The sequence below is a fragment of the Cryptomeria japonica genome, chromosome 3 (genome assembly GCF_030272615.1).
Source record: "Cryptomeria japonica chromosome 3, Sugi_1.0, whole genome shotgun sequence".
NCBI lineage: Eukaryota > Viridiplantae > Streptophyta > Pinopsida > Cupressales > Cupressaceae > Cryptomeria > Cryptomeria japonica.
The window spans coordinates 346,397,696-346,423,024 of NC_081407.1; positions in this window are offsets into that span (position 1 = coordinate 346,397,696).

The following is a 25,329-nucleotide window of genomic DNA, read 5'->3' on the forward strand; positions in this document are numbered from 1 at the left end:
TGTTTCTCATCAAAATTTTAGCGTTTGGGATTTTTGATGTTTTATTTAGCGCTATTGGTTGATGGGTTAGCATTTTTAGTCAATATTTTAGCACTTTGCCATACTTTAGCGATTTTGGTTAAGATTTTAGCACTTCAGGAAATTACTCCAGAGCTTTCGTGATTTAATGTTATTAGTTAAAAGTTTAGCGCTTATGGTTTGTGTTGTGGTGCTTTAAATATTTTAGTGCTATAGCTAAATTTCCTAGCGTTTTGGTCTCTTTTTCTGGCGTTTTTAATTTTTTAGCGCTATGATGTGAAGATTTAGTGTTTTTAATATGCAAAATAGAGATTTCATCTTTTTAGCATTTTGACACAACAATTTAGTGTTTTTGAGAATGCAGTTTGGCATTTTGAGTTGATTTCTGCCAAATGTTAGGATTTGTGATGAGCCTGATTAGCATTTGATATCAGATTGATGAATTTTTTTATTTGAATTCTCATGTTTGATTATTTGTTGATTAGTTTCTGATCATCTCAATTAGAGTGCCCAATAGGATACAATATATGAGATAATGACCTCATGATAGATGAGAGTTGATGATAAATACTAAATGAGATCTGATAGAAATCTCACATGAGCAAGGCAAGTTGATAAATTTATTGATAAATATATAGATAAATTAAAAATTGATACATTGATTTGATGAGATTACAGTAGCCCTTAGGTGTTCTCTAGTCTCGGGAGCACTTCCTGAAGATGTGGAGTTTGATACCATGTTTGACTCTGACAAAGCTAGATTTGATTGATCGATGTGATCTATCATCTCTGATTGACATACCTCGATATACCATTAACCGAGGTTTGTTGATTATGCTAGCTAAGAGATGGCACAGTGATCATAACACTTTCCACCTACCGACTAGCGATATAACAATAACGTCAGAGGATGTCTACAAGATACTATGGATACTTGTGGTTGGAAGTGTTATTTACTATGATCTATACAAGTAGGGTGGTACAAACGCACTAAGGAGAGTCTTCCATGATGATCATATTTCTGGATATGATATCCCATGGAAGGAGATTCTTGATCTAGGTTATGCACCTCTTCCTTCAGTTCTAGTAGGTTTCATCAAAGGATTTCTTTGTCTTAATCACAGGTCAGAGGAACTATCAGTTGGATGGGTTTGCTTGCTTGAACAATTGATCATGCAGAATATGAGGTTCTCGTGGGGCTCTTACATGCTAACCCACTTGTACCATGATTTTCATAGAGTGGTGTACCTTAGAGGCATTATTATGTCATTCAAAGTGACACTTCTACAAATATGGCCCTGGGAGCACTTGGTCGTCACACACCCACTAGTAGATAGAGATCGTCCAGTGGGGAGACCTTATATTTATGGATATACAAGTGCAGTTGTCTACCGGAAGCTAGGAAAACTAGAGTATTAGTTTTGAGTGTTGGATGATCCCGATATAGTTATCTATAAACCATACAAGGATTGCAAGCCATGGGCAGAGGATGCACTTGAGATATCTTTTGTTTTCACCTCCCTCTATCTCATTGGTTCCACACCATACATTATTGAGTGATTCATCATTACATGGGTGTTGCGATAGTATGGTAGAGTACAGGGGCCACCAGAGGGTACAATGATCTACGCATGTCGATGATAGGATGTGGTCGCTTGGGGGCTGACCATCTCATGCGATGTTGCTTATGTTGAGTATGAGGCCCTCGGAGGATAGGATTGGGACTACTTGGTTGTTGTGATTGTTTCAGGTACTACAGTTGAGTATGTGTGGTACTTCTTGACACATCCTTTCCCACAATTATCTTCTATTGATGAGACAAAGCTAGGATTTGATGTTGGGGAGGATAGAACACCTCGCAGGGATGCCAGATGGAGAAGAGGTGAAGATGAGGGAGGTGCAGGTGGTGTGGGAGATGGTGGAGATGGCAGAGATGGAGGGGATGGTGGTGATGGTTGAGGGCAGGGAGGTGGAGGAGATGGTGATGATGAGCTTGGAAGTTTGGCAGTCGGTGCAATAATAGGTACAACAACATGAGCTACAACTCTAGGTCAATTAGAGAGTTTCCTATTGATTCGGCGGCTTGAATTGTTAGGAGGAGGAGATCGAGTTAGGTAGCACCGATGCAACAAGAACCCCATGATCAAGCACCATAGGTAAAGGCACCCTAGCAGGCAGAGGCAAACCAGACTAGGTAGATCCAGATCCAAGTTTCATCTCACCATCATGACACAAAGATTAGAGGCCTAGAGAGCAAAGTTCAGGTGTTACAGGGCCAAGTCAGATAGTTGCAGGCCCAGTTGGCACATACACATGGTGAGGTCACACTGATGCAAGCACAAATTTCTACATTGACCACGAAGATGGATGTCTACTCCAACTATAATAATAATAACTTTAATTGAAATCTCAATCCGAAGTTTGGACATTTATCTGGTAAAGTTACTATTTTCATGGCTAGTGTTCATTTAGTTATCAACTCAGGGACGTAAAACTTGAAATGGGTCTACACTATATATGCACTAAGCTCCTTCAATGGCTATTCTGCATTGCTGCAGTAACTAACATTATGCAGAAAGGAAAAGCAAGAATATAAATCATAGAAGGCTACATGAAAACTTATAAAAACTATACTGGAACGATCTAATGTAAATAACAAAAACAACTCTATTTTGGCTTGGTTGCAGGAACAGTCAATGGATCTATTTCCAGTGGTTGCAAGAACAATCCAAGCATGAACTTCTACTGCAACTAAAGGAGAAATAATTTCAATAAACATAAACATAGGATCACTCACCAAGTGGGCCCCCTTGGATGAGTGATATCAAGCTTCCAACAAAATACTTCTAACTGATCATAACAACATATTTTTCATTCGTTTCTTCCTGAAAATGATTACATGTTCTAAAAGAAAAACTTTAGAATGCTTGCCAAAATTCTCTGCTCTATTCCTTTCTATTTGTCTATCCTTTAAGAAAAAGGAAGAGCTTATTATAAAACAAAGGTCAACTACAATGGACAAATCAAATCATGCCCAAAAGAAGAGGCGGATGATTGATAGATGAAGAAGATAACTAGAGCTTGGCTATAGGAAACGTGGATCTAAACTAAACCACAGTCTTTGCACGTCGTAGCGATATTTTGCAACTTCAATGCCCACTAGAGTTAAACTCCCATAGTGATATATGGCTACTCCGGTTATGCCATATCTTGTGTTTTCTCAGCTCCTCTTTAGTTTGATCTCCAGTCATCTCATATGTGATTCTTCATTCCTTAGGCATGAAAGGAGAACGTCCATCGCAGCATCATTTATTATCTGCACAAAACAAGAACAACATACAAGGACATGCATACGTATTTTACTTAATTAATACATTCATTAACTCACATATAACATTATCCCAAATAATCTGCATAACAATAGGAACAAACCACTTGGTTGCAGGAATAAATTGGCATGGCTGCAGGAATAGACCGGCAAAGTTCAAACATGATTTCATAAGTTCAGGTTTACACATGGAATACATATAGTCAATTCACAATACTTTATTACCACAATGTAACCCAAAAGATGTCAAAAACCTAAGAGTTTTGATGGTAAAAACATGACAAAGTATCAACTTATCATGCCCCCCGACTTTAAGAGTTTGATGATCCTGCAGCAAAAGGAAAATTTCTGATTTTTGTTGTAACCCTTAAATCACCAACAGTGCCCTGGCTTGTCGCCCCTGAAGCCAAGTTCCAATAAAATCCTTTCATTTTTTCTAGCATGGCCCATCTAGCTGTTTCTTTTGTGAATACATCATAATTCTCCTTTGTTGGCTGGCATGCCAAGAGTGGCCACATAAGGATCGAAGGTTGAAAGATCAATGGTAGCCAGTTGTTGGCTTTCTCCCTGCCTAACTGTATGTATTTGGAGGCTCTTTGCATGGATGCATGAAAATTTTGTAGTGAGTAAGGTTCTCCCTGTTTTAAATGTTCCGGCAGATTATTCCAGCGCTAAGTTAACCCTTCCATTGCAGTTGTCTTGCTAGTTTGCACCAAATGCTCATATGCTTGATAAAATTCTTCTCTCATTGGAAGCACTATTTTACTGACATCATCTCTTATTAGTAACTTTTGCCAATCATAATAAAGAACCCTTGGTTCTTATGATTCCCTTATTAATGGCAATGGACAGTCAAGCTCTAATTTTTCATACTCCCTAGCTTGTGGCCCTATGATAATCTCATTTTGGATCCATGACATTAAAGCTCTGATATGGATATCCCCAATATACAATAAAGGATTCCACTCCCTGTCTGAAGGTACAACATAGTTATGTAAATATAATTCACATAGCAAATTTTTCACAGCAGCTGGAGAGGTTTGATAAGCAGAAAAGAATTCTTCAGGTGTCTCTAAGGAAGGATTAAGGTCCCTAACAATGCAGTTTAATTTTAAGTTCAGATACCGCTCTTTCAAATGCACTGCATAAACTCTTGGAGGTGCCCTAAACTGCATCAACTTAGGAACTATACCATGAATTATTTCTACCTTAGCTTCTAATTCTTCAATTCTGTTATCTCTCTTTTCAATCTCTTTTTGTTGTTTATCAATAATCCCTTGCAACCTATCCTTCTCTATTTCCCATTGTCTATAAAATGTTAAAGCAATAGATAAAATACTTAGGGATGAAGGAGGTCTTATAGGTACTACCTTAGATTGTGGGATTTCTTCAATAAACTCCTCATTCTGAGCTAGCATACCTCCCTTATTTTCCTCAGGTTGTTGTAGAACATTTTCAACATTTTCTTCAAATTGCGGTGCCACAGAAGCAAGATTTTGTAGCTTATCCTCAACAACATTTTCTTGAATCTCCACAACATTCTCTTGAATCTCATCCTCCATAGGGCTTCCTTCTTCCGAAGTTTCTACTGCTATAACCTCTGCTGGATTACCCACGAGTTGAGTCTTCTGTGTCCTCCTTCGTGTTCTTCTCACATACACTTTTGGAATGGTTGCAAGAGCTTTTATTTTTGTCCTACGCCTCTTGGTTGTAGGAGGAATCTGAGTTACCTGTGGCCGGGTAATAAATTATTCCTCTGTTTCACCCATTTCCAACTCCTTTCCCTTTCTTCACAGAATTGGGGAATTTCTTTGAAGAGAAGTAGAGGGTTGTTCTTCAATTGGTTCTGATTCAATATTTTATTCCATAACAACTGCGGCTCCTTCAACAACAAACAAACCCTCATCTTCAAAAGGCGAATTATCTGCAATATTTTCTTCTTCAACCGACGGATTATCTGCAACAGGGGCATCTTCAACCCTAAATTGTTGTATATCCTCAAATACACGCCATTCCATTTGTGAAACATCTCTCAGGGACAGCTAAACAAGTAGCTTAACCAGTCCATGATGGCTAACAGAGTGATTTCCATTCTTTCACGTCTCCTTAGCACTTGTATAAATGAGATGGTATAAGAAATTAGGTACATTAACTCGCCGAGCATGCCCCAGATGGCTAAGTAACTTAAAATGAGGTGAATGTAGGTTTGAATACCGCCCTTCACATGTAATATATTTCATAACATACAAATCTACCTGAGGCCAATGTGCTGGTAGAGAAACCCTTCTAGTTCTTTGTCTATCCACCATTAAGGGTCCATCAGTGGGAATTGTGAACTCTGCCCTGGCACTCCTTGCGTCTTTTGATTCCGGAAGATTTCTCCTTCCTACAACAACCCTGTTACTTTTGCTATTCGTTGTTCTGTAGCAATTACCCTCAAACCTTTAACCGTAGCTTCCCCTTCATCAAAGGAATGCATGAATTCTGCAGCGATTTCTTCATTGTAATCCCTGATCTTCAAGAAGTAATCCAACCAATCGTGGTTTCGGAAATAATGCTCACAAACACCATCCTGCAGCAACCCTTCATAGACTGTTGGCTCATGGCGAATTAGATCACCGCCCATCTTTTACTCTGATATTTTTCTCTCTGCAGCTGAACCAGAATATTTGGCAGTATTGCTAAAAATGAAATCTCTTTACATATCTTAATTCTGGCGGCAGACTTTATTATTCACTTGCGTGAAATAATAACATAATCAACAATGATGGGAAGCAAATCAATTTAGGGTACCAAAAAGGACTGATAATTAATCATATTGGAAAATGAACCATAAAGTACCCCCCCAAACTTAACCTAGCACGTGTCCACACAAGTTGACAAGATTTCGAGTAGTGGAGCGGATTTAAACAGGATATAATCATAATGAACTAATAAATGCAAAATTAAAATAAAATACAATATACACGTACTTGCAATTGCACAAAAATGAAGACGAAATGAAATGAAATGATAGGTAAGAACGTGGGATGGAATGTCGTGGATGGGATTTTATACATGGAGAAGAATATTCCCATATAAAATGGAAATATTTTATTATGAACTGGCAAATATGTTCTCTGCAGAGGCTGCAGGAACATTACCTTTATTAGCTTGCTTAAATGCAACAGGAAGCTCATGAGTTGCTGTAGAATCCGTATCAGTTGCTACATGAACCTTTTCAGTGGTTGGAGGAACCTTTATGTCACTTTGTGGAACAAACTGCTGCAGGAACTCTTCTTTAGTAGCTGGCTTATGATATAGTCTTAGTCGGTGCCCATTTACTAAGAGTTTAAATCGAACAGGATCAATTGTAGACAAACGGACTGCTCCATCCTAGAGAACTTCTTCTATCTCATAAGGACCTAACCACCTGGTTTGAAGCTTTCCCATAGTATCTTTATATCTGGAATCATAAAGTAGTGCCCAGTCACCTACTTTGAATTTCTTTTCCCTGATATATTTATCATGCCATTTTTCTCTTTGATTTTGAATCAATTCTGTCTGATGAACAACTATTTTTTGCCATTCATCTAGAGCATTTAATTGTTGAATGCGTTCTTTCTGTGCTTTAGACAATGTCATATTTAATTGCAAAGTTGTTCTCAAAGTTTTATGCTCAAATTCAATAGGCATCATTGTTGTTTTGCCATAACCATCTCAAAAAGTGTGAAACCAATTGGTGTTTTCCAAGTTGTTCTATATGCCCAAATTGCTTCTGAAAGCCGATGAGACCAATATTTCCTATGAACAAACACAGTTTTTGTAAGAATAGCCTCAAGCTCTCTATTTGTAACTTCTACCTGTCCATTAGACTGTGGATGATATGGAGTAGATTTCCTGTGTCTTATATTATATTCATTGACCAAAGCCTTTATCAGTATTGAAGTAAATTGAGGTCCTTGGTCGGAGACAATTTCCCTTGGTACTCCATATCTTGTAAATATCTCCTCATAGAGAAACTCAGCCACCTTATTATCTCTTGCATGCGTCATGGCTCTAGCTTCTACCCATTTTGTTACATAGTCTGTACATACCAAGATATAAGATTTGCAATTAGAAGGGGGATCAATTGGGCCAACAAAATCTAATCCCCACTTGTCAAATGGTGCAACTGATATTTGAGGATATAGTGGCATCTCATTAGATTTTGTAGGTTTACCCATTCGCTAACATCTGTCACATTTCCTTGTGTACTGAGTTGCATCTTTGTGTAATGTGGGCCAATAATATCTTGTATTAAGTATTTTCAGTGCTGTTCTTTTGGCAACAAAATGACCTCCACATGGTTCATCATGGCATGCATGCAGAATGTCATATGTTTCATCTTCTTTGACACATCTTCGCATGACTTGATCAGGTCCAGTATAAAATAGACAATCAACAATCCATGAAAAGTTAAAACTTTTTTCAACTAGCAACCTTTTTTCCTTAGGAGAGAAATAAATTGGCATCTTAGTTGTAGCTAGATAGTTGGCAATATCAGCATACCAAGGGGTGTGAGCCTGTATGAGAAACAAATGTTCATCTGAAAAAGTGTCATCTATTATTGTAGAGTCTTCCTGCAATTGAAGATGTGAAAGATAATCTGCAACTACATTAGACTTCCCTAGCTTATCAACAACCGTGATATCAAATTCCTGCATCAATAATAACTAGCGAGCTAATCTACCAGTGATTGATGGCTTATTCATGAGATATCTTATTGCAATATGATCTGTATGCACAAATATGAGATACCCTGTGACATAGTGTCTGAATTTGTTAAGTGCATATATGACAACTAGCATTTCCTTTCCAGTAACTGTATAATTCAATTCAGGTCCCTGCAAATTCTTACTAATATAATATATTGCATTTTCCAATTTGTCAACTCTCTGGCCTAGCACTGCTCCTATTGCATAATTAGATGCATCTGTATGGATTTGGAATGGTAAAGACCAATTTGGCCCCTTAAGAACTGGTGCTTGAGTCAAAGCATACTTAAGCTTTAAAAAAGCTTCATTGCATGCTGGGGTCCATTGAAATTCTGCATCTTTGGTAAGCAATGAATATAAGGGACTTGCAATTTTACTGAAATCTTTGATAAACCTTCTATAGTATCCAGCATGACCAAGAAAACTTCTCACATCTTTTTTTTTCACAGGGTCATTAATATGCTGAATGACCGCAATCTTTGTTGGATCCACCTGTATGCCTTGTACAGATGTATGATGACCAAGGACTATTCCTTCTTCCATCATAATAAAACACTTCTCATTGTTTAAAGATAAATTGTAGTCTTCACATCGCTCCAAAACTTTCTTTAAATTACCCAATGCTTGATCAAATTCAGAACCATAAGTTGTGAAGTCATCCATGTAGATTTCCATAATATCTTGAGAAATATCAGAAAAAATATTGATCATTGCTCTTTAAAAAGTGGCTGGAGCATTACACAACCCAAAAGGAAGAACAAAATATGCATACGTGCCCCATGGGCAAGTAAATGTTGTCTTCTTTTGATCCTCTGGGGCTATCTGTATCTGATTGTAGCCACTAAATCCATCAAGGAATGAAAAATATCTCTTACCAGCAAGAGAATCTAATACCTGATCCACAAATGGCAATGGAAAATGATCTTTTCTTGTTGCTAAATTCAAAGCTTTATGATCAACACATACTCTCCATTTGCCTCCTTTTTTAGGCACTATCACCAGAGGTGATACCCATTGACTATCAGAGATAGGATAGATAAACACAACTTTCAACAATTTTTGTAATTCTTCTTTAACTATCTCCTTCAAGGCAGGATTGACTCTTCTTTGAGGTTGTCTAAGTGGGCAACAATCATCCTTTATGTAAATACGGTGAGTACAAACTGTTGGATCAATCCCACTCATATCCTTGTAATCCCATGCAAAAGCATTTTTATGGAGTTTCAACAAGTCTACAAGGCCCTCTTTTTGAGTATCTGATAGATCTCTATTGATATTCAAATATTTATTAAATTCCACCTCTATCTTAATAGTAAGATCAATCTGGTTTATATCAGAAAAATTGTGAAAAAGATAATTCCTGCGGCAACAGAGTATGCAAAATATCAGTGGCTGCAGGAAAGTCCAAACCTGCAATATTCAGAACCAATTCCTGCAATTTTTGCTCTTTTATAAATTCATTTATCAATATTTTATAAAGAATCGATTCCTCATCATATAACTGCATGAGTGGTCCTCGATTAATCATCATAAGGTGATTAATAGAGTCAATTTCTTCGGATTCCTCCCCCAAGATAGGCCAAACAGCTTGTTGCTGCTCAAGTTGTGGTTGTGCTGGAGAATATAAGGCTAATGTTTGTGTAGAACTCCCATCTGAAATATTCATGTCTCCTGATCTACACCCAATATATGCATCAGCTGTGGCAAGCCAAGGTCTACCCAAAATGATCGGATATCCTCCCAATGTTGCCTTTGGAGATAGAATCATAAAGTTTGTAGGATATTCCCAGGAATCTAGAATAACTACGACATCCTCTATGATACCGTCAGGTCTCACTGTAGAGCCATCAACAAGTTGTAGAACTGTAGGTGTAGTCCTTAAACTATTGATCTCTAGATGTTTCATTACTTCCCTTGTCATTACATTAATGGTTGCTCCTAAATCAATCAAAACATTCTTTATTTGACTGCCATTAATGACTATACTCACAACAGGACTACGTGGATCAGAATACTTTGGAATTGCAATTTTACCTAACATGATATCAGCCAATTGACCCATAGCATGTACTGTTTGTGGATCCTTTTTCTTCCTGCCAGGTTTCTTTAGGCATGCCTCTCTCAATGCCTTACCATATATAGGCACATCCTTTATTGCTTGCAACAATGGAATTTTAACACAAATGTGTCTCAGTTGATCAATAATATCAAAGCTTTGTTGTTGTTCAATGGAAACTTCTTTGTCTTGCAATCTATGGGGAAATGGTGGCAATATTTGACTTTGGGGTATTGTATCTGTCGATTTAGAAATTTCTTGCTCCTCCTATACCTCAATGATAACTGGATGAGAGGGATTAGGCAAAGTTGTTCCAGATTGGAGGTGTATGTCATCTAGTGATAAAGAATGGGCTGGGTACTGATTAAAATCAGCTGAAGAAGCTTGTTGTTGTTGTTGAGATTTGATATTTGGATTTGGCAATGGTTGAGTAGGCAACTGTGTTGGTTTAGGCGATGCAACAATAGCTGCAAGAGGAGGCATTAAAGCAGGAGGTTGTGGCTATTGAACAGGAGGCTGATATCCAAAGGATTGGGCTGGCCATGATTAGTTCCCTCTCCATTGAGAGGTAGGTTGCCAATTCCCTTGAAACTGGTTCCCCTGACCCTGAGGTGGATACCAGTTCCCTTGTGGTTGCTGCCACTGTGGAATTTGATTAGCAAATTGCTGCCCTTGGCCTTGCGGCCCATACCAATGTGGATAGTTACCAAAATTTTGAGAATACTGTGGTTGCCATTGGTTGCTTGGTGCATAAGAATTACCACTATAACCAAAAAAAGAAAGTGGATCGGGTGGCATTCCTTGTCTTTGAAAGTTTGGTCTTCTTTGAGCAACATAGAAGGCTTGCTCATCCTCACCTTGAATTGGTTTGAAGTCAGGTGCTTCCATGTTTGCAACCATCTTACATTTGCAATCTTTATTCTGTTGTTTACAATGAGGACATAATTCTGCAAGGAATGCATCAACTTCCTCATGCTTCTTCTTAGCTGCCAATGTATCCAACTGGGTAGCCATATTGTTTATTATGTCATCCTTGAAGTCTTTTAACAGATGACTAAGTTCCAATCTAGAAACTCCAGTTCCAGATGCTGATAATGGTGCCCCTGGCTTAAATCTCTTGTTCTTCTTAGATGTAGATCTAGAATACTTTTTGCAAGTTTGTCCTATTTCAGCCCAAGTAGATTGTGTAATGTCACCTCCTCCCATAAGATCTAAGGAACCAGTGCATTCATCACTGATGCCCCTCAAAAATATCAATTTGAGGGAATCTTAATTCAGAGTACTATGCTTGGACTTCTTGACACTAAACAAAAACCTTTCTAGATAATCTTCAAGACTCTCATCTTCAGTTTGTGTCATTCTAAAGATATCATCCCCATGACGATCAGTGCCTCTACAATAATCTTTGTATTTTGCAAGAAACAACCGTTTCATCTCATCCCATGTATTGATTGTGCTACTACCCAAGCTCATAAACCATCTCAAAGATGACTCCTTCAAAGTGGCAGGAAAAATTTTGAGTCTATGGGCATCTGTAGTATAGTCAAAACTCCTTACAGAGAACATCAAACTCAAACATAAATGTATCTGGATCCTCTATCACCAACCCGTAGAATTTAGGGAGTGAAGATGCTAGAATGTTCTTGAGGTTAGCATTATCATGCTGATCAGAGATAGGAAACTCAAACGTTGGACCTGGTGGTGGTGGTGGATTATTCCCACCAGGAGGAGGGTTCCCTTGCATTGGACTTGTGGGGGTTGTTACTATAGGAAATTCTTCTTCTTGTGGACCAAAAAGGAACTGAAGACTACCTTCTAGAAATTCAGATTCAGGGTGATTCAAATTTTGTGGGACTTGGTAAAGTTCAGCAAAAGGATTTATAATTGGGAAATTATCTTCTGCATGATTAGGATGAGTGGGCAAAAATCTACCTCTGGGGTCTCTTCTTCTGCTATGCATGCAGATTCATAAAATTTTCAACCAATTAAAAAAAACTATAATAATCATAAAAGGTTCTCAGTTTGACACCATCCCCGACAACGACGCCCAAAATGTCTACTCCAACTATAATAATAATAACTCTAATTGAAATCTCAATCCAAACTTTGGACATTCATCTAGTAAAGTTACTATTTTCATGGCTAGTGTTCATTTAGTTAAACCCACGGATGTAAAACTTGAAATGGGTCTGCACTATATATGCACTAAGCTCCTTCAATGGCTATTCTGCATTGCTGCAGTAACTAACATTATGCAGAAAGGAAAAGCAAGAATAGAAATCATAGAAGGCTACATGAAAACTTATAAAAACTATGCTGGAATGATCTAATGTAAATAACAGAAACAACTCTGTTCTGGCTTGGCTGCAGGAACAGTCAATGGATCTATTTCCAGTGGCTGCAGGAACAATCTAGGCATGAACTTCTACTGCAACTAAAGGAGAAATAATTTCAATAAACATAAACATAGGATCACTCACCAAGTGGGCCCCCTTGGATGAGTGATATCAAGCTTCCAACAAAATACTTCTAACTGATCAGAACAACATATTTTTCATTCATTTCTTCCTGAAAATGATTACATGTTCTAAAAGAAAAACTTTAGAATGCTTGTCAAAATTCTCTGCTCTATTCCTTTCTATCTGTCTAGCCTTTACGAAAAAGGAAGAGTTTATTATAAAATGAAGGTCAACTACAATGGACAACTCAAATCACACCCAGAAGAAGAGACAGATGATTGACAGATGAAGAAGATAACTAGAGCTTGGCTGCAAGAAACGTGGATCTAAACTGAACCACAGTCTTTGCACGTCGTAGCAATATTTTGCGACTTCAATGCCCACTAGAGTTAAACTCCCATAGTGATATATGGTTGCTCCGGTTATGCCATATCTTGCGCTCGCTCGGCTCCTCTTCAGTTTGATCTCCAGTCATCTCATATGTGATTCTTCATTCCTTAGGCGCGAAAGGAGAACGTCCATCGCGACATCATTTATTATCTGCACAAAAAAAGAACAACATACAAGGACATGCATACGTATTTTACTTAATTAATACATTCATTAACTCACATATAACATTATCCCAAATAATCCACATAATAGGAACAAACCACTTGGCTGCAGGAATAGACCTGCAAAGTTCAAACATGATTTCATAAGTTCAGGTTTACACATGGAATACATATAGTCAATTCACAATACTTTACTACCACAATGCAACTCAAAAGATGTCAAAAACCTAAGAGTTTTGATGGTAAAAACATGACAAAGTATCAACTTATCAATGGATACTACCATAAAGAGGCATGGGCGGTCCCAGGAGTTGATACATACGTTACAATAGACAACCTCTCAAGGACTGACTAAGGATACCTTAAGGGATCTAACACATCATTTTGGCTAGGCAGAGTATTACATGACCTTATATTTACAGGATGTGCCCTTAGAGCGACGGGAAGTGTCCTAAGTGCAGAGCACCAAGCGGGGAGGCTCACAGTGTTATTCAAAGAGTTGAGGTGTTATAGGCCTTAGGAGGGATCCAGGTGGAGTAGGTCCATTAGGCAGAGATGGGGCCAAACCTACAACTTTTGGCGAGAGGTCGGCTCATCGCCCTACTTGATACTTAATATATCACACATTTTGGTTATATTGCATACACTTTGTGATGAAATAGCTATTGATTCCTATCATGTATTTTATGACGTATCTTCGATATTTTTATGATATCATTGTGCATTGGTCCTCGATTATTTTTTATTATATATGAGATGCAGCCTACCTTATTATTTCTCTATATGATTATGATGGATGCATTTTACTTTTTATATGCTCAATGTGGATGACCTTATGGATGTATGTATTTATATATGATCTCTATGATATGAGTTATGCTTTGGATTAAGGAAAAAGCAGGTTTTGAAGGGGCCCCGAAACCCTTTACAAGCAGAACTTAAACAACAAAGCTACTAGAAACAGAAAAGAATAGAATCCACAAAAAACCAGTGGAAAACCGAAGAAAACCCAAAAAATCCCCAAAAAGCCAGCAGGCCTTCCAGCATTCAGATTTTTTCCAGGGCTTTAGCCAGGGTGTTGTTGATATCATATAGCTCTTTGATGTTGTCTTTGAAGTTAGTGGGATCCTTTGCCGAAGCAGCCACAACTTTCTTGATATTGGCCCCGGTTCTCTTCGCAGTACCACCCACCGGATTAGCATCACCGCTTCTAGTCTGGATGGTCTCTTCCTCCAGGTCAAGATCCACGACCAGTTTAGGAGTGCAGGTATGATCAATGACCTTGGCGATGTCCTCGAGGTTTTTAGTGACAGCAAAGAGGATACTTGGGATAACTCCCATCAGACTTTTCATCGCTTCTTTTCCCTCTTCCAACGATTTTACCTTATTCTCCATTTCCTGCTTCCAATTAATCTGCTCTCTGTTTTCATCCTCCCTCTTTTCATCCATTTTTATCCCTTTCTTATCCAGTTTTTTAGGGTCTCATAGGTCCATCTATCGAAATCCTTTCTGGCCTCAGAGAGCTTCTTGAGGTTATCCAGGATAAGCCTTTTACTAGCACTTTCCTTGTCCTTGCTATCCCTATCCTCAGTCAGGTCCTTCTCAGAGTCTTTGTTCATTTCCTTCCCATAATTCACTCTGGTTTCCTCGTTATGCTTGGGATCCGCTTCTTCCATCAGATGGTTGTTGTCCTTACCAGGGTAGGGCTTTCTTGACCAGGCTCATTATTGCCGCTTTCTTCCTCGTTACCCAGCTCCTCGTCTATATGATATGAGTTATGTTCATGAGTATGCGTTTACGTTCTATATGATGGTGCAGTTCATGAGTTTTTTTATGATGATGTTTGATGCATGATGGATCTACTTGAGATGTTTATGCTTATGAATAAATGATGTTATGATGCTTATGATGATGCACTTCTCCAATGATCTTTGCATATGAATGACCATGAGATGAATCTATATGAATGATGCAGTGGTTCTATATGCAATGAATATGTTAATGATACCATATGAAAATGGTTCGTAGTGAATGAATATGCAGTGATTCTATATGTGATGATGTATGTATGCTTATGGTTAATGATTTATGTATTGTGTGATGCATATGCGATGAAATGGGATGGTTATGGATATGACTCTTGTTTATTGTTTTTATGATTTTCTACATGCAATGGATGTGAAATGCAATGTAATGAAAATGGTGCTATGATAATGAAATACAATATGAAATGTATGGATTAACTAAAATGAATGAATGATGCATGGTATGATGATTAAATTTGATACAATGAAATGCTATCAATTGATATAAAATGAAGGATGGATGAATTTTTCATTTTTGTTGTTGTCCAACGTACTCAATCACTTAATAAGAGAGATAAAACATGTTTGAAGCCTTTAGCCTTGGCAAAGTGAGCACTGAGCATGCTTATACAAAATGAGATGCAATCTACTCTATATTGCAAAGAATAATGAATGCAATGTTGTGATTGGACCAATAATTTTGATCATGCTTTTTATCAGCATTGAGTGTTTAAAATGTGGTAAGCGAGTGCAAACATCGATGGTATAATTGAGCCATTATGACCTGAGAAATATTTAATAAGGTTTTGATATTGCGAGTTAACACAAGCGTTGAGATAAAATTGAACCAAGATGACCTGAGTGTTTCTCACGTTCAACAAACATAAGTTAATAATCTTCTTATGCAAATTTGAAATGTCATTGATGATGTATAAACGTGATGTGAATTGCTTGTGCAAATGGTTATCATATTATATCTGTTGCGAGAAAGGTAGGGGTGAGACTCGTCTGATGAAGTGAACCCTGTATTGATGGGGGTGTAAGCCAATGTGGGTTCATAGTAGCAGATAGGATGAGTAAGTGCGTTCATTGATGAAATATGATAGATCATACCTTGCAAAAAATTTACATAATACAAATGATTAATTGACATACAACAGACAAAGAAAATATCACACTCCTTCCTTGTTCCCCTAGTTCAAGACATCCTTGAGTAACTCGGGAAGCATGATTTCAAAAATCAGATACAACAATTGAACATTCTTGCCAAAGTGGTTAAAATAAACTTTCAGAAGATATTATCTATTGACTTTTGTTTATACGATGTTTAGTTTGATTGTGATACTTGTTAAGGATGATCGATGTTCTATGTTGCACGTTGAAATTTTTTTTGTACAAGTGTAGTCTCACTATTATTTTGCTTGTTGTTTTTAAGCTCAATGCAAATTACTGCCAACTAGGTTTATGATTTTACCCCTAGTCCAGAAACAAACCTTTATCATGGGTATATACAATGATCCAAACCATGACGAGAAGTCACCCATGATGCATGTGTATGTACAAAGGCTTTATTATGGATATGTACAATGTTGATGAAATGGATGCAAGCGAAATGATGCATGACCGAATAGATGGAAGAGATAGCTGACAAGTAGAGCCCGTTTCCAGGTTTTTACTACTTGTTTTTATTGCACTTTTTCTCATATTTGATTTTTTTTGTATTTTTCTACTTTTTACTTCTTCTTTTCCCAGTTTTTTTCACTTTTTCTAGTTTTCCAGACATAAAACTTTTCAAATGCGAACTATTTATGGGTTCCTCGAGCTGATATCCTTCTGTCATTGGTAGCTAATATGCACGTGATCCAAATGCAGTTGTGATGACAAAAGGATCCAACCAGTTTGGCTCAAACTTCCCTTTCTTTTCTCGATCTTGCTTGTTGCATGGATTTTCTTTTAGCACTAGTTCTCCAACTTGGAATGCACTGGATTTGACCTTATGATTGTAGCTTCGACATATTTGTTGTTGATATACCTTCAAGTGATCAAAGGTATTTTGACGACATTCTTGTAACAACTCTAGCTCTTGTAGTCTAGATACTCATTGTTCTTCATCTATAATGAGACCTCTGAGTGAGACACACAAGTACAATATCTCCACTTCAATAGGTAATATGGATTTTGATTCACAAACAAGAGAATAGGGTGTGGCACGTGTAGGTTTGTGGATGTTGGTACGATATGCCCATAGAGAAGGATTCAATTGAACATGCCAATCTCTACCAACGTCATTGACTATCTTTTAAAGGATTCTCAAAATTGTTTTGATTGATGCTTCTACGTGCTCATTTCCTTGCAGATAATATGGCGTAAATAATTTGTGTTGGATATAAAATTTCTCACAAAGTTCTTGTACTTCTTGATTCTTGAATGGTCACCCTTTATTTGTGATGATGGTTGATGAGACAAGTTTATAGTCTTGTTTTCTAAGGATTTATTATGTTGTTCATGATGATACTTTAGGATTTGATACTAAGATGTCACTATTTACTATGTTATTTCCTTAGAAACTATTACCTTTTGGGCTTAAGTTTAACATTGAAATAATTCATGATACTAATGCATATGCTATGTAATTATCTATTAAATGTGCATGTGTTGAAAATAATGTTGTTTCAAGATAATTTGGGAAATGTGGATGTTTGTATGTGCTAACGTTTTTTGTAGGTTTGTACTAAGAAAGTGGTGTTATGATGAATCTTGCATCAAGGAGTAGGACTCTTACCAGTTTCCCAGTTGTTGAAGAAGTCAAGGAGTAACCAATGTAAAGGATCTTTCTCTACTTAATGTTGCAACTACCTTTTTAACTAATCATGTACAATCAATTGAGTCTATTTAGGTGCGTTGCACTATCTCTTTGTTGAGGAAGTCTTATCTGACTTGGCTAAGCTCATGCATGAGCTTTCCTTTCTTGTTTTCATGCTTTCAATAAATGGCACCCTCCTTCTGTTGTGGAGAGAATCGCCCAATTAGTTAGGATAGTTGATAAGTTTTCTTTCTATAAATAATGTTCTGACGATCTCTTGTGAGAGGTTGAATATTCTAATGTTGTAAATTTACTTTTAGCTTTGAAATACAGTGCATGTTGCCATATCTTGTGTGCTTTTGTTTTGATGAATAAAATGTCATTCTGAGTTTTCGGCACTTGTGTTAATCTTGGAAGTCTCACCCAAGGGGGGCAACTTGGTGAAAATATTGTTTAGCTAGATTAGTAGTTTTTGATTAATATGAAAAACAGGTTTTAAGGACCGAAAACCTTTAACAAAGGAGCATAAAATAGTTCATCAAAAAGCATCCAAACCAGCTTTGAAACAACTTACAAAAAGGCTGGCAAAAAGACCAATAAACCGAATGAACAACTAAAGAAAGAAAAAACAAAGCGGAAAAACTAGAGAAAAGACAAAAAGACAAACAACAACTATAAAGACTTCAGAAGATCAGCCGCCTTATTGACCAACTAGTCATAGTTTTCCGAAGCAACTTTGAGTTCTTCCATATCCTTGTTTGGCTTCTTCTCCTTCTTTTTGCCTCTGGTCCTTGTTCTAGGTCCTTGCACTTCTCTCGTACCTTCAATGTCAGATTCCAGCTCCAGGGAATCCTTCTCGTTCTCCAGTTTGCTGATGAGAATTTTGGTATTGTCGGCCGAGGCCTTCAGAATGCTATAGCTTTGTTTAGCAATATTTTTGAGATATTTTTCAATTTTGTTGAATTTGTTGTCAGTTTCCGCCATTCTCTGGTCCGTAGCATTGTCATTGGTATTTATCTATGTCAGGGTCTTTTCAATTTGCTCAAACCTAGGGTTGAAGGAATCTCTAATCTCTTCGGCTCTGGCAACAGTTTTACTCATATCCTCAACATATTCCGCCATAGATTTACCTTTACCAATACTGATTGTCTCCAGAATTTGGACCATGTGGCTTAGCTTCTTATTATCCTCCATAGCTTTCTTGTAACTGTTAATTAACCAATCGATGGTGTCCACAAAACCTTTCAATCCCTCAGTGGGAGGATTTGAAGGGGGGGTTTTCTCACCAGAATTATCCTGTTCATTTTTGGGGACGTCGCCACTAGTGATCTTATCGACATTTCCATCAACCCTCTGATCAAAACCTTCCCTTGTGATCTCCTCCTCCAATTTTTGGTCGACGTCAGGATCCTTTCTCTGCACTTTTTCCTCTAGATCCATATCATTATTTTCCTACCTCTTTTGTTTGTTCCTTATCTGAATGGATGTTTTAGTTTTATTTTTTCGAGGAGATTGGGGTTCATCCTTCTCAGAATCCTCAGAGACCTCCTTCGAGGAGGAGGGGCGGATCTGGAAAACCTTTTCTTTAGATTTTTTCTTACCCTTCGAGGAGGAGGGCTTGGTACTCACCTATTTTCTTTTCTTACCAATTTCAGCTTCAGAGTCATCTAGACTCTCCTCTGACTCACTCATCAAATCACTTTTAGACTCCTTACCCATAGAAAAACCAAAATCCGACCCTTCCTCCTCAGACTCGGAGATAGAAGGCTGGGGACATGCAATTTGGTTGGCTTTTAGATGGTCATAAATTAACACCATAAGACCTTGATGCATGGTTGTATCACCCTTAGGGTTCTCTCTATGGGATTTAATGGTAGCATTCATTGAACACAACAGGAAATAAGGAATATTAACTTTTTCATCATACCTGAAATGATTAAGCAATACAAAATGATAGCCATACACTTTTGTGAATCTGCCATCCAAGGCAATATAACATATAATAGCAAACAAAACCTTCCTCTATGACTTAACAAATACCCTAGATTAGTGGTTATTCTTCGTTCAGTAATTAGTATTGTTCCAGTAGTTGACTATTCCTACAGCCATAGGACCATGCTCTTGGTTTGTTCCTTTAGCCAAAACAGGCAAAGTAGCTTCCTGTCTGTTTGTTTGGAATTTCATTCTTGTAATTTGTGTTAGTTAATATTTGTATGTTCACATTAGTTGTTAATCTATGTTCAGTTTCCTTCATTAGTTATTTACAAGATTTCAATTCCAACATTATTCTTTGCTTAAGTTATGATGGCCACAACAGAGTCTTAGTGCACATACAATGTTGATCCATTTCAAGTTCAAGTCCCTAGGTTGATAATTTAAATGAACCTCCATAATGAGTTTGATAGCTACTTATTATGGATGTGTAATCTATGAGTTATATCTTTAAGGGCTTAGTTATTGAACCATTAAAGGAGGCCAACAATGGTCATGGGGATGCCATAGCGATATATGATATAGTTCAAGATAAATGTAGCAATTTGTTTTCCTGTGATATTTGTGAGAGGTACAACCTCAATCTATTTTGTAAAGTAAAATGTAGCTGTGAGGATGAATTTGTAACCATTAAATGAAGGAGGATGTATATTTACCACTAGATCAAGACCCCATTGACAAAAAGGCCAAGATGTTTCTAGAGCATGGAGATCCTGTGTTGGTGCATGAAATATATTACCATGGATCTGAAATTTCTTACATTTTTTAGCTACCTGAAAAGAATCTTGTTCCATAGTTGGCCAATAGTAGCCCAATCGTATGAGTTTATTTGAAAGGGTAAGACCACTTGAATGAGTGCCATAGATGTCATTATGAACTTTTCTTAAGGCCTTCTTAGATATCATTATGAATTTTTCTTAAGGCCTTCTTAGATTCTTCTAGCTCAAGGCATCTAAGAAGAGTTTCATCCAGACTTTGTTTATAAAGAGTATCCACGACAAGAATGTAATGAGATGATTGGTGAATGAAATTTTGCTTTTAGTTCCTTGATAAGTCAGGAGGGAGAGTGTTATATTTTAGGTATGTATAAATTTGGCCATATTGGGAGGAATCATGTCCGATGAGGTGACAAATATTCTAGGTATCAGGAGATTTATGGGCAGGGTAAACAATTCTTCCACCAGGAATTTGTAATGCTCTTGATTTTCTTGTGTTTGAAGTAGAGAAGTATGTGTTTCCATGGCATCTGCTTCTTTATTGTCATTTCTTGGAATCTGCTCAAAAGTAATTTATTCAAAGTACTTTTTGAACTCATCAACCATATTTTTGTAAGGCATTAGTTTGTCATCTTTTGTTTGATAATCATCATTGATTTTATTGATGACTAGCTAAGAATTTCCATAAACGTATAATTGTGTGATGTACTATTCTATAGCCATCTTGATTCCTATGACCAATGCTTCATATTCTATTGTATTGTTGGTGCAAGGAAAACTCAATCTATATGCCTTATGAATGGTGTGCCCTTGAGGTGTGATGAATAGTATGCCTACTCCTGACCCATGCTATGTACAGGAAACATCAAACTACAACTTCCAAATTTTCTTGGTAACTGTGAAGATATCGGCATATAAAAATTAAATTTGTAAGGGATGATCATCTTGAAGTGGTGCTTCTGCTAGTTGGTCTGCAATTACTTGTCCTTTGATAACTTTTCTGTCAACATATTTGATATCAAACTTGCTTAATATCATGACCCATTTTGCTAATCTTCCCATTAATGTTGCCTTACTAAGGAGATATTTCAAAGGGTTTATTTTTTATATCAACTTGACTAAATGAGTAAGCATATAGTGTCACAACTTTTGAGATGCAAATACTACTGCTAAACATGTTTTCTCAACTGATGTGTAGTTAACCTCGTAGCTAATGAGGGTTTGACTAATATAATATATTGCTCTCTCTCTTTTCCTTCTTGATCTTGTTGTGCTAGAAGAGCTCCTTTATGTGGCATAAATGTAGAGTAAAAAAGGTTTGCCTTCGATTGGTGATGCCAAGACAAGTGGAGTTACCAGATATTCTTATATTTCATCAAAGGCTTGTTCACATTTATCATCCCATCATAATGGAGCATTTTTGTGCAGTAGGTGTGTAAATAGATGACACTTGTTGGCCAACTGATCTATGAATCTTCTTATGGATTAGGGCCTTTCTCGGAGAGACTGTAGCTGATTGATGTTCTTAGGCGATTTGCTTTTCATGATATCTTTTACTTTAACTAGATCCACTTTTATTCCACGAGTTGAAATGATGTATCCCATAAGTTTACCTGATATGACCCCAAAAGCGCACTTTTTTGGATTCAGCCTCAGCTTGTATTGCTCCAGTCTTTGAAATATCTTGTCCAAGATTTCTAGATGTTCTTCTCTTGTGTGTGATTTTTCTATTATGTCATCTACATAATCTTCCATGTATTTATGCATCATATCATAGAAAATAGTTGGCATAGCTCTTTGATACATAAAACCTAAATTCTTGAGGCCAAATGGAATGATGTTCGAATAAAAAGTACCCCAGGGGCACGTGAAAGTTGTTTTCTCTTGATCTTCAGGTGTAATTTTGATCTAGTTGTATCTAGAGAATCCATCAATTAGAGAAAACATTTCATATCTAGTTGTTAGATCTACAATGATATCAGTGTTTGGTAGTGGAAAATTATCTTTTGGACATGCCTTATTTAGGTCTTTGAAGTTTGTGTGATGAGGGGTTCATCGTTGCACTATTAATCATACTTTATGGTTTAAAACTTTTAATTATCTATGAACAATATGACTGGCGTCATCCTTATAACTTGCATGTTTATTCATTTTTGCTACTGTATTCTGCTTATTGGAAGTAAAATTAGGAATGATAGCTTATGGTTAAATATTTTACCTTTTGATTAATTTGCAAGTATAAATGTTGTTATAACCAGAAATATGTTGCTTTGTTCTGTTTGATCTTTATAGATGTATTTTTTAATATAATTTAATGCAAACAAGTGAATTTAGGCAATCAACTCTAGTTTAGTGGCCACCTGTATGATGGCGGATCCTGAAGTATTCTAGATTGAAGATCATCTTGAACTTATCTACGTCTATTTCATCGGTTGTCTTGAAACTTTAACTTCCTTCTAAATTTTATTAGTTTGATATTAAATTTTCTTCAGTTCGGTTGTAGTCGTTACTCTGTTTTAAGCGGGTAGCAATACTTTGAATTTGAATAAAAATGGATATCTATAAATATTCAGTTGATTTTTATAGAATAAAAAAAATAGGAAAAATTAGTTAGTAAGTTAGCCAGCAGTAGAGCTTAGTATTTTGTAATCAACAAGTTTCTTTTTACTTCCTATTGGAAGTACATTTCAATGAAAATCAGAAGTTTATCTAAGAATTATTGTACTTAGGATACCACTAAAGGAAGAGCAGGGCCCGCTCAACCGAAGGGAGGTGGTCCTTGTGTTATTTATTTTTCATGTTTAGTTTTGTGCATTGGGATTTATCTCATGTTGTTCAGATTCTTTGTTAATGCATTTTTACTAGATTAAGTGTTAAACTTCAAGAGTTGTAGTTGTTTAATTTCCATTAAGATATTGTTTCGATAAATGCATGTTAAGAATTTTTAGTTTCTTGTTGTCATTTAGTTTCTTTATAGTAAATGAAAGTACTTTCTTATTTGAGTAAGATGAAGAATTTAGGACTAAGATAAGAACAAAAGCATTGGGTTAACTCATGGAATTTAGTTTTTTTCTCATTTGTTTAAATAGATTTCATTTCTGCAATTATAACTTAGTTTTATTTCCTGCAAACATAATCTAGATTTCACTTTCAGCAAGCGTAAAATAGGTTCATTTTCAGCATTTAGTGATAGACTTCAGTTTGTCATTAGACAATTTCATGATTTATATCTTAAACTTTGTTTTGTTCGGACTCTTGGTATCAGATTTAAATTCTTCGCAGGATAGTTGGTTTTCGTAGCTTAAATTAGAAAAAGTGGCTTCTTTTTAGTTGTAAACCGTAGTCGTAGGAATAGTTCTTAATAGATCCTGACAGTTCCCGACGGAGCATGATCCAACCCAAGTCACTTTTTTTCAGTGCAAAATCCCCAATTGAGATCCTCCTTATCGTAGACAGCTTTCAAACACACCACGAGTCGATAATGAAAAGAATTTAAATGGTGTAAGTTGTGACATCAACGACCTTGCCCACCACTGTGCGAACTCTGATACTTTTGTTTGGTTTGGAAAAAGGTACAATATTGGACACCCAGTGTGGATATGTGATTGGTCTTATGAATCCTACATCCATTAATTTCTTCAATTCTGCTTTGATGAAGAGCTACGTGAGGGTGAATCTTTCTAAGTTTTTTTTACGGGTTTAGCTCTTGAAGCCACACTTAGATTATGCAGTATGAGTTTTGCATCCAACCCTAGAATGTATTCATATGACCAGGGGAAGTTGATTTGCCTCCTCTTGAACAACTCACTGTAGTCTTGCCTCTCTTGCTTGGATAGTGATACTTTTGGATGTAGAACCTTAGGATTTTCTAAGGCACCAATGTTAATTGCTTATGTTGGCTCAATCGATATGGAGGATCTTTCTTGAAAATGTTTGGGTTAAGTGTCAAATCTCCCATCCTCTGGCGCCTCAAGGAGGTTTTAACCATCAGATGCATTCTTTTTTTTAACTTTTCCTCAATCTAATCGTGCCAATAAATGGTTTTCAACATTAGACCTGATATTTTTTTCTTTATTTTCACGTTTGCGACTGGGAGATTTGGCACCCACTCGACTAGAAGAGGCATTAACAAAATCACTGGTGGAAGTTATTTTTGGTTCTATTGCATTTAGATATAGGGAAATAGCATGATCATTAGGAAAGGTGTCGATTTCAAAAGGTCCATCATTTTCCCTATCAATGAGATATCAAAGTCTTCAATGATTATGTCGATGTATACGATGTTACTCTAGCCATAATGACCTCTCGCAAGTAGTTCTTGATCGTCCTCGATTGAATCTAAGTCAAGAGAGTGTGATTCTAATTCAAGTGGTTCGTACCCCAACGTTTGTCTTCCATACTAGTGAACTATATCGACATTCACATCTTTGTTATAACAAGGTTCTTTAGATGGTTCCTCAGAATGATGAGAATCTCATCCCCATTCATTAGAATTTGTCTCAGAATCTGTCTCACTGGCTTCTTGTTGTCTGAGGATTTTTCCATAGAGATTGTGAGTAGCTTCTTCTCTCTTAATGGCAAGTTGTTCTTGTCTTTGTTCATATTCTTCTTCTTTTTGTTTCTTGTGGGCTATCTCTTTTTCTTTTTGTTTTCTAGTTGTTGCTTCTTCCTTTTTTTATTGATCCTGATTATGCTACCCAAACCCTAGTCCTAACTTGTATTTAGCCTGTTGAGTATGAGGTTGTATTGGTTCTAGGATACCTTCTTCTCTTTTGCCAACATGACTATTACCTTTATAATCCATTTTTTGCATGATATCATATCCTTTTCCATACTGTTATATGGGTATATGGACATTGTTG